Here is a 9,821-nt window from a genome sequence, read left to right on the forward strand (position 1 = left end):
AAATCATCGTCGATAAAGTCTAAAAATAGAAAGCGGGGAATTCCGGAGAGAGTTGAGTACACGACCGAAAGTGAGATTGGCGAGGATGAAGATCAGCTGATGAGGCACAACAATATCTGCAACGATAGTTTCCGTGCTTCCAGGTCCGAGACTGATTTGTTAGTTGTAGTAGTTGTAGTTGTTGTTGTTGCTGTTGTTGTTGTTGTTGCTGTTGTTGCTGCGTATGTTCTTTTGGCGGTGCTGGTTGTTTTTGTTGATGTTGATGTATAGCGTTATTGTCGTTGTCTTTGTTGTCATCACGTGATTCAGTTCCACATCGGAGGAGGAGTTACAGCGTTTGATTGACGAGCCATCGGAAGAGGAACCGGACGTTAATTGGTACCAACAGCAACAACATCCACAGCAGCAGCAGCAGCTAACACTTCGAAATTTCGCATCATCTTCATCGTCGTCGTCTTCTTTCTTGACGACAACAACATCGTCATCGTCCTACCAACGACACCTACTACAGCAGTATCAGCAACAACCTCGAGGCAACACAAACGCCAACTCAAATAACCTCATTAATTATGCTAATGTTGCTGGTGCCATTATGAATAGCTCTGCTGTGAATAGCGCCAGCACTTTTGCTACTGATACTACTACTGCTGCTTCCGATGGCTCAACGTTGAAAAGGAAAGTGAAAGTAGATTCGTACGTCTCAGTGGAATCTAATTCAGAACTTGGCGGCGCTGGTGGTAGCGATGCCGACTGGGAAACTGATACAGAAGTTGATGATGATGATCGTTGTAGTGATGATGATGATGTTGGGGTTAAGAGATTTAAACCGCAAGACCAGCAAGATTCGTCGCAGGATTTGTTATCACCGAGCAGACAGCAGCAGCAGCAGCAGCAATCATCACAACAGCAGCCGTCAACGTTAGCTGCCTTCAAAAATAGAATGGCATTTTTCAGTGCCCCAGCCCAACCTGTTCGAATCGACGCCAGGTCCTTCCTTGGTCTCGATAACAGTCAGCCAATTTCAAAAGTACGTGTTGTTTTAATTTTTTCTCTCTCTTTCTCTTCTTTCTTCCTTTCCTCTATTTTTCTCTTTTTCACGATTTTTCTACTTCTCTCTTTCTCTCTCTCTCTCTCTCTCTCTCTCTCTCTCTCACTCTCTCTCTCTCTCAACAAAGACAATGCACGGCAAACATGATTATGTGTTAATGAGTGAGTGCATCATACTAACTTTTTGTTATAGATAGGAAGGTATGTAGGTAGGTAGGCTCGAGATCTGTTTGCGTTTGAACCCTGTAGCATAGGATAGAACGTCTTTTCTTTCACTTTTACGCTGCCTCGATCATGTCTTTGCTATTTTTATACATTCTGTATTAATTATATTGATAAATTTACCTCTAATTCATTCGTGTTTTTTTAAATTTTAACTTTCAAAAAGCAGGACTCCAACTGTTCAGGCGGTTAGTCACTCACTTCAGACAGAGTCTTAAACTTTTCTACAACCTGATAGTATAATTCATAGTATAATTCATAGTTTAATTTATAGTATAATTCATAATATAATTTATAGTATAATTCATAGTATATTTCATTTGCTACCCTCATATTTGCATAACGTTAAAAATCTTAGTATTTTAGTAATCATAGCCGTTACATTATTACATTCATTAATTTAGGAGGAACCAACGATACCAACGACAACTCAGCCTCTACGAACGATGTCCGCCATACCAAAGAAAATAAAACCCTATCTACTTGTTTAAATGTCTATGCTGACGATAATGAAGCCACTAAAGTGGATGATGTTGGGCGGCAAAACTCAACTAACAACAGCAACAGTAATATCAGTGGTAATAGGTTCAAGAGCAAAAGGGTTAGGCAGCGTTTAAAGAAGTTCACCAAGAGACGAAAAAAGGATGATAGATTGAGGTTCCCGCAGCAGAAATTCAGAGGTACTAATAAGGTGGATTCTGGTGATAAAAATGAAAGTGTTATCAGCGATGATGAAGATGACGACGACGACGACGATGATGTTGTTGTCGTGAAATCCGTATCGGAAACATCTAACAAGGTCGTCAAATCGTCACTACCATCGCCACTTTTCCGCTCGTCGTCGTCATCATCATCATCAATTTGTGATGGTGATGATGATGAGAAGACTGTCAGGATGAATAAGCCAGCTAATGAACGAGGGAAGGTACAGTTGCTGGATGACAGAAATGTAGCTGCTGCTGCTGTTGTTGTAGCTGGTGAGGATGCTAACGTTGCCACTGCTGTTGCCGGTGCTGATGATGATGTCGCTGGCGGTGATGATGATGATGTTGTTAGTTCGGAATCTGAAAGCGAATTATCATTGGATGAAGATCAGTTGATCATCTGCCATCACCAACAACAACATAAACAATTACATCAACAACAATTAGACACGCAACAACAACAACAACAAGACACGCGACAACTTAAACAGCTAGACACCCAACAACATTTAGACATGCAACAACTTGAACAGTTAGACACCCAACAACAATTAGACACCCAACAATTGGATGCAGAACAACAGCAACAACAATTAGACATGCAACAACAACAACAACAATTAGACACAAAACAACAGGGCAACGAAGAAATTGACCATCAAAAGCCACCAGCAACACCACCATCACCATCGTCATCATCACACCATCGCCAACATCAGCTGGTGGAACCAAGTCTAAATATAGAAGGTAGCAGTGTGGATAATGAAGACGCGCTTGCAAATGATGACATCAACAACAACAACAATAATAATAATAACAACAACAATAATAATAGTAATAGTAATAATAATGATGATGATGATGATGTTGGTGATGATGTTAAGGCATCGACAACATCAACAGCAGTAGTGACCAACATTGAAAAATTCTGTAAAAATTATGACGGCGACAATAATAATGATGATAATAATAATAATAATAATAATGGTGGTGGTAGAATCAAGAGGAACAATGGTAAAGCAGACGATGAAATAGTGCTGAAGAAAAATGTCCAGAATGAAAATGCTCTCACAGTGGAAAAATTTTCAATATCGTCATCATCATCTTCTTCGTCATCATCGTCGTTGTTATCACCAATCAAAAAAGTCCGTAATGACGTAAAAGTTAGTGATGTGAAGGATGACGATGATGATAATAATAATAATAATAATAATAATAATAATGGTGATGGGGACAACAACAACAAACCATCCGATGCAGAGAACGATCTTAATAAAAGAAACTCAACCTCCAATGTAACCGGCACAAATACGGCGGCAACTCTCGCGAACGGCAATGGCGATGAAACAAGCAAGAAACAAAACAAAGAAAACTCATTACTTCTAAGCAACGTAGCCCAGGTAAAACAATCGACACCGAAAAGTACATCGCTAGATAATTGCTTCAAACTGGCGGCCACCCTGGACGAACTCCTAAGTCCTAATTTCACCCTACAATCTCACCCGAATTTCACCCTACAATCTCACCAGAATTTCACCCTCCAGTCACAACAGCAGCATCAGCAACAACATCGTTTTGATGATAATAACAACCTAAGACCAGTACGCATTTCAGATTCAGGTACGAAACTACAACAACTCATAGATATTCAAGGTCGGTTTGACAATAGTAGAGTCAGATCCAATGGCGACCAGCAACGAGATGCCGGTAGTTTCCTCTCTTCAGGGAGCATGTCTGCTGCTGGTTCCCTCACATCTCCGAATAAATTCATCGATGCCAAGAGAAAATTCTTCTGCGAACCACCACAGCCTGTGAGAATCGATCACAGGACACTCTTCTCCAAGATGGAGAGAGAGTCAGAAAGTGGTAGGACGAGTTGTTTGGGGGGATTTGAAGGAAGGAGTTGTAAGATAAGTAGCGGAATTGTTGGCGTCTGCAACGGCGGTATTAGCGGTAGTGGCGGTTGTAGGATGTCGTTCGCTGGAGTTGCGTGTTCTAGTGCCGATTCCATCCTCAGAAGTTCTGCTGTTGAAGTTCTGTCACCCGTCTCACCGGCAAGCATCAATAACGAAGGAGATAGTGACGAGAGCTGTGGCAGAGTTGGTGGTGGTGGTGGTGATAATAATAAGAAGAAGAGGAAAGATGCTGGTGTTGGTGACGATGGTGGCTCTGCCGATTCAGTCAAGAAAGATAATATCAAGAAGAGTCTTAATGCCGTTAGACGGATTGATAATTTGCTGTTAAATTTAAGCGACGACGATAAGAAGGGTGATCATTTAAAACCGTCTGAAACTGATGACGTCAGCAAAAGTCATTTAGATGATAATGACGACGACGACGATTCGCTGGGTAACATCGACGATGATGACGACGACGACGGCATGATGTGTAACGTCTCGCTCGTCCAACCTGGCCCCCCCAAACCATCCTTAAACAGTTCGAACCGGCAATACAAAGGTGCGGTAAAGAGTGGTCTGACTAGCAAAAAAAACCTAAATAGCACTGACTCTCGCACCACCGGTAGTAAGATCTGCTCGTCATCGTTCGATTCTATGGACGAGGTTTTGTCATTCAATGGTGCTACTGCTACTGCCGCTACCAAAGAAGGCAAGTTAATACGCTACTCTGCTGAGTATAAATCCCAATCCTCTTCAGATCCTGATGTGAAATATGATGATAGTCAGCAGCAGCAGCAACAATTTCAACGGCGACACAATGCAAACGATCGAATCAACGTAACGAACTCATTATCTGACAGCATTACAAAAAGATCTGCTACGTCTTCTTTCAAAGCGAAAATTTCATCACCTAGTCTCACATCCACCGATTCACTCACGTTTATTTCAAATAGTAGTGGCTCGAAGATCACCGCAAACACCGCCACCACTGCTACTACAGCCACTACCTCAAACAGCAGCTCACAGGTCGAAAAAATCACATCCACTACAACCGCAAATATTTTAAGAAATGTAGGTCTGAAAGTTAAGGAGAGGGACAGGCATGAATCCGATTCTAAAGATAAAAGAAAGTCATTTCTCTCTAAACTTATACCTCTGAAACAACACATTAAAAAAGACAAACAGCAGCAACAACAACAGAGTCCTTTACTTAAACAACAGCAACAACAACAACAACAGCATAGTCCTTTACTTAAACAACAACAACAACAAGCAATGATATTAACCCCACCTTCGATTTCAACAGCCGTCAAGCTGCAGCAGCAGCAACAGCAGTTGCCACCACCACCACAACAACCTCACCACAGTTCATCGGCCCATAAAAACTCGACGACTCATTTAGACAAGGGCCTGTTAAAGAGTAAAACAACCTCGATGACTTCCATCGAGAAGAAGAAATCTCAGAGGAAAAAAGTTTTTAGCTATGGCAAACCGAAGTCACACGAAACTCCGCCCAGCAACAATGGTATCAACAGTGGTCTGAAGTCTCAAAAGTTCTCGCAAAAACCAAGCCAGCCACAGAAGCTGCCAAGTCAAAGGTCAAAAGATCAAGGTCACCGCCCTGAAGAAGGTCAGACCGGCGTCTGCAAAGAAATGTTAGCCATTATGGAGGGCATAAAAAAAGTGGACCGGACGAACAAAGAGAATAATAATATTAAAGATATTATCGACTCTATCGTGCCATCTCTACAGATGATGTCAGAGAGATGTGCCGCTAATAATAATAATAATGATAATAATAACTTCAATAATAATAATAATGCCAGAAGTAGTAGAGTCGTAAAAAGTCGAGTTGTTGATTACGTGAATCTCATTCCTCCTAAGGCAGATCGTGAGTTTATTAGTTGGTTGATTGATTGATTGGTTGATTGATTGATTGATTGATTGATTGATTGATTGATTGATTGATTGGTTGGTTGGTTGGTTGGTTGGTTGGTTGGTTGGTTGGTTGGTTGGTTGGTTGGTTGGTTGAGATGGGTTGGTTGGTTGGTTGGTTGGTTGGTTGGTTGGTTGAGATGGGTTGGTTGGTTGGTTGGTTGGTTGGTTGATTGATTGGTTGACTGATTGTTAGCCACACTATGATTGGAAGTTTTAATAAATACGAATTGCAACAGTTACGTGTTGTTGAATGTCTTTTTAAGAAATTAATAAACGCTAAATGGGCAAAATCATTTAATCAAATTTGTTATAACGAAAACCTCGCTCCAAAATAATTAATAATATATACAACAACAACAAAAATAAATAAATAAATAATTAATAATGCAGTTGACGACTTTGAAACAGAGAGTGAGGTGGGAGAAGAAAGGTTGTCATTAGGAAGCTTGCATTCCCATGTCAGTTTGATCATCATCATCATCATCATTACTTATACTACTACTACTACTACTACTACTAATAATAATAATAATAATAATAATAGTAATAATAATAATGAAAATAATAATAATAATAGTAATATTATTACTACTATTAATTAAAATAAAAATATTTTGTTATTAATTTATTTTGTCTTGAAATACAGGGTGACAAGCCCAGCAGCTTCAACAGCAGCAGCAATAACCTGGCGACAGATGCCGACCTGGAGAGATGTAGGAGGAAGCAGCTGAAGGTAATACAGAGGAAGCATAAGGAGAGAGAACTCACTAGGATGCACATGCTTCAAGAGATTATGAGAAGGCTTGAAGAGGTTTGTGCATGTGTTGTGTGTGAGTGTGTTTGTCTTGTTCTGTTTGTGTGTTTGTCTCGTTCTGTGTGTATATGTGTGTATGTGTAACTGTGAGAGAAAGAGAGAGAGAGAGAGAAAGAAAGAAAGAAAGAGAATATTTGATGGGAAAGAGCCGACTAAAATGCTATGCTACGTGAAATGAGAAAACTTGAGCTGTGTGTGTGTGTGTGTGACTGCATTTTGTAATGTATCTGTCTGTGTGTGCCTGTGTATGTGGGCAAAATTTTAAAGTGAATTTTTTTTGGATTAAATATTCTTTCTCCTCCGTGTAATTATTCCAGGTTGAGATACAGCAGCAGCAGGTGGAAGAGAGAGGTGTTCAGATTGAAATGATTCTCCGGGGAGATGGAAACGGTTGATCGATTAGCTAATTAGTTGATCAACTAGTTGATCAATTAATTTATTAATTAGTTAATCAGTCCATCAGTTGTTAATTAGTTTGTTAATTAGTCGATCAATTGTTTATTAGTCGATCAATTAGTTTATTAATTCGCTAATCAGTTGTTAGTTAGTTAATTAATTAGTTGATCAATTAGTTAGTTAGCTGATCTATTAGTTAATTAGTTTATTAATTAGTTGATTAGTTTATTAATCTACCTATTAATCATCTCTTTTTGTGTTGTGTGTGCGTGCGCGCGCGTGCGAGCTTCTGTGTTAAGTAACTAATTATAAATAAATTAACTATAATAATAATAGTAATAATAATAATAAATTATTTAATTATAATTTATTTTATAAAATAACAGAACAAGAGAGGGATTTGGACGAGGTGTTTCTGATACAGGAATGGTTCAATGCACTGCAAGAGAAGAACTCCCTAAACAGATATGAATCGGAGCTTGTAGTTCAGTATGTACACATGTGTGTACGTATGTGTGTATGTGTGTGTATGTGTTCTGTATATTTGTGTGTGTGCGTGTGTGCACGTATGTGTGTGTGTGTGTGTATGTATTAATTATTCACACAATAATATAAATTGTGATAATACTGTGTCAATAGAACTAAAGAACTGCAGTTAGAAGATAGGCAGTGCCAGCTACAACTGCAACTGCAAGAGAACCAATACACAATCGCTACTTCTGCTGCTACTGGTGATGGTGGTTAGTCGTACCACGGCTATAATAAATTATAATAATAATAAGGATGAAGAGGGAGTGAGTAAGTGAGTGAATGAGTGAGTGAGGGAGTGAGTGATTTCATGTCTGATTGATTTGTTGATGTAGAATGATACGTTAACGCGATCATAACAGAGATAAATAGACCCCGACAATTTCATTTTTTTCATCACCACAACTCTAATTTCATTTAATTACTCTAAGATCCAAATCGCCAAATGACACATGAGGAAGAGAGGGTGATTCTGGACGAACTGATGGATGTAGTTGAGCGCAGAGATAAACTGGTAAAACTACTCGAAGAAGAAAGAATTAGGTTTGTTTCTCTCTTTCTCTCTCTCTTTCTCTCTCTCTCTCTCTCTCTCTTTCTAATAAGTATAAAATAACTTCAAATCTTTAATAGTTTGTTTGTTTATTGTTATTATTATTTTTATTACTCATTTTATAATGATTTCGAGTATTTGAGAACAAATTGCACACCGTAGAAGGTTATTTATTATTATTAATTATTATTGATATTATTAATTTATTATTAATGATTATTATATAATTATTAATTACTTATCATATTCCAGGCACAAGCAATATGATTCGGAGCTGCAGCAGATAATGCAAGAGAGGGGCTTCCTTCTAAATAATAACAATAATAACAACAACAATGATAATAATAATAACAAGAAAAATAACAATAGAAACAACAATTTTAACGACGACGAAAACAACAACAGCAGCAATGATGATGACAACAACAACAACAATAATAATAATAATAATAATAATAGCTATGGTAATCATAAAATGCTCAATTCTCCATTCCTACTTAGAGGAACCAATTAGAATGCTCGTTATAATTTCTGAAAATATATTGCATTTGTTACAACATATGCGTGTATGTGAGTATGTGTGTGCGTGTCTGTGTGTGTTTGTGTGTGTGTGTGTTTTAATGTGTTTGTTTGTGTGTGTGTGTGTGTACGTGTCTCTATGTGTGTGTATGTATCTGTGTGTGTTTTTATGTGTGTGTGTGTGTGTGTGTGCGTGCGGTGTATTACAGCAGTTTAGTCATTAATATATCTGTGTGTGTTCAAATTATCATCATCTAAAATATTGAGTTTGCTCGATTCTTTTTAAACGAATTGTTATGTTTTAATTGTCATTTAATTGATTAGTTTTGCTTATTATAATATTATTATTATTATTATTATTATATGTCGTTGTTGATGTTGTTACTTGATGTTTGAAATTTTTGCTTCAGATAATAATTGAATAGGTCAAGAAAAAAGAATTTTATTGATCTAACTTTAAGAATTATTATTATTATTGATATAATTAATTATTATTAATAATTATAACCATAATATTTTTATTATGATCATCATTCGCTTTTTTATGCTTGTTGAGTCAATTGTAAATAAATAGATATGTATGTATTGTGTATATATGCGTATATACATACATTTATATGTATATATATAGGCCTACTATATTATATATATATATATATATATATATATATATATATATATATAAATGCATCTTAGGTTGTTTAGAAATATGGGTGTTTCTTTTTTTTTTAAATTTATTTTTCCATTCAACTATTTTTAATCTTCTTCCTCTTTTCAAATTTCATTTACATTTTATCTCTTGTACTGATTTAGAGAAATTTATTAATATCATGAGTTCATTTTGGCTGTATAAACAACTTATATATACAACTTGGGATTTTTTTTTTGGGATATATATATATATTTATATGTATATATATGCTTTAAGACTCAGGTTTGGCTTATGTAATTTCATTGTGTTAAATATTCCAACCAGATACATAAAAATTGTCTGTATTTTAATCAATTAGTATGGCTATCGATCTATATATATATGTAGGAGACCATATTTTATGTAATGTTGTATAAATTCTACCGAATTAAATTGATTAATGCCCACAGTTTAGTAGAATTTGTACAATACTGTATATATATATATATATATATATATATATATATATATATATAATTGCTTCTATATGCTTAAATAAATGTCTAAATATAAG

Source organism: Helobdella robusta (genome assembly GCF_000326865.2).
Source record: "Helobdella robusta unplaced genomic scaffold HELROscaffold_64, whole genome shotgun sequence".
Taxonomy (NCBI): Eukaryota; Metazoa; Annelida; class Clitellata; order Rhynchobdellida; family Glossiphoniidae; genus Helobdella; species Helobdella robusta.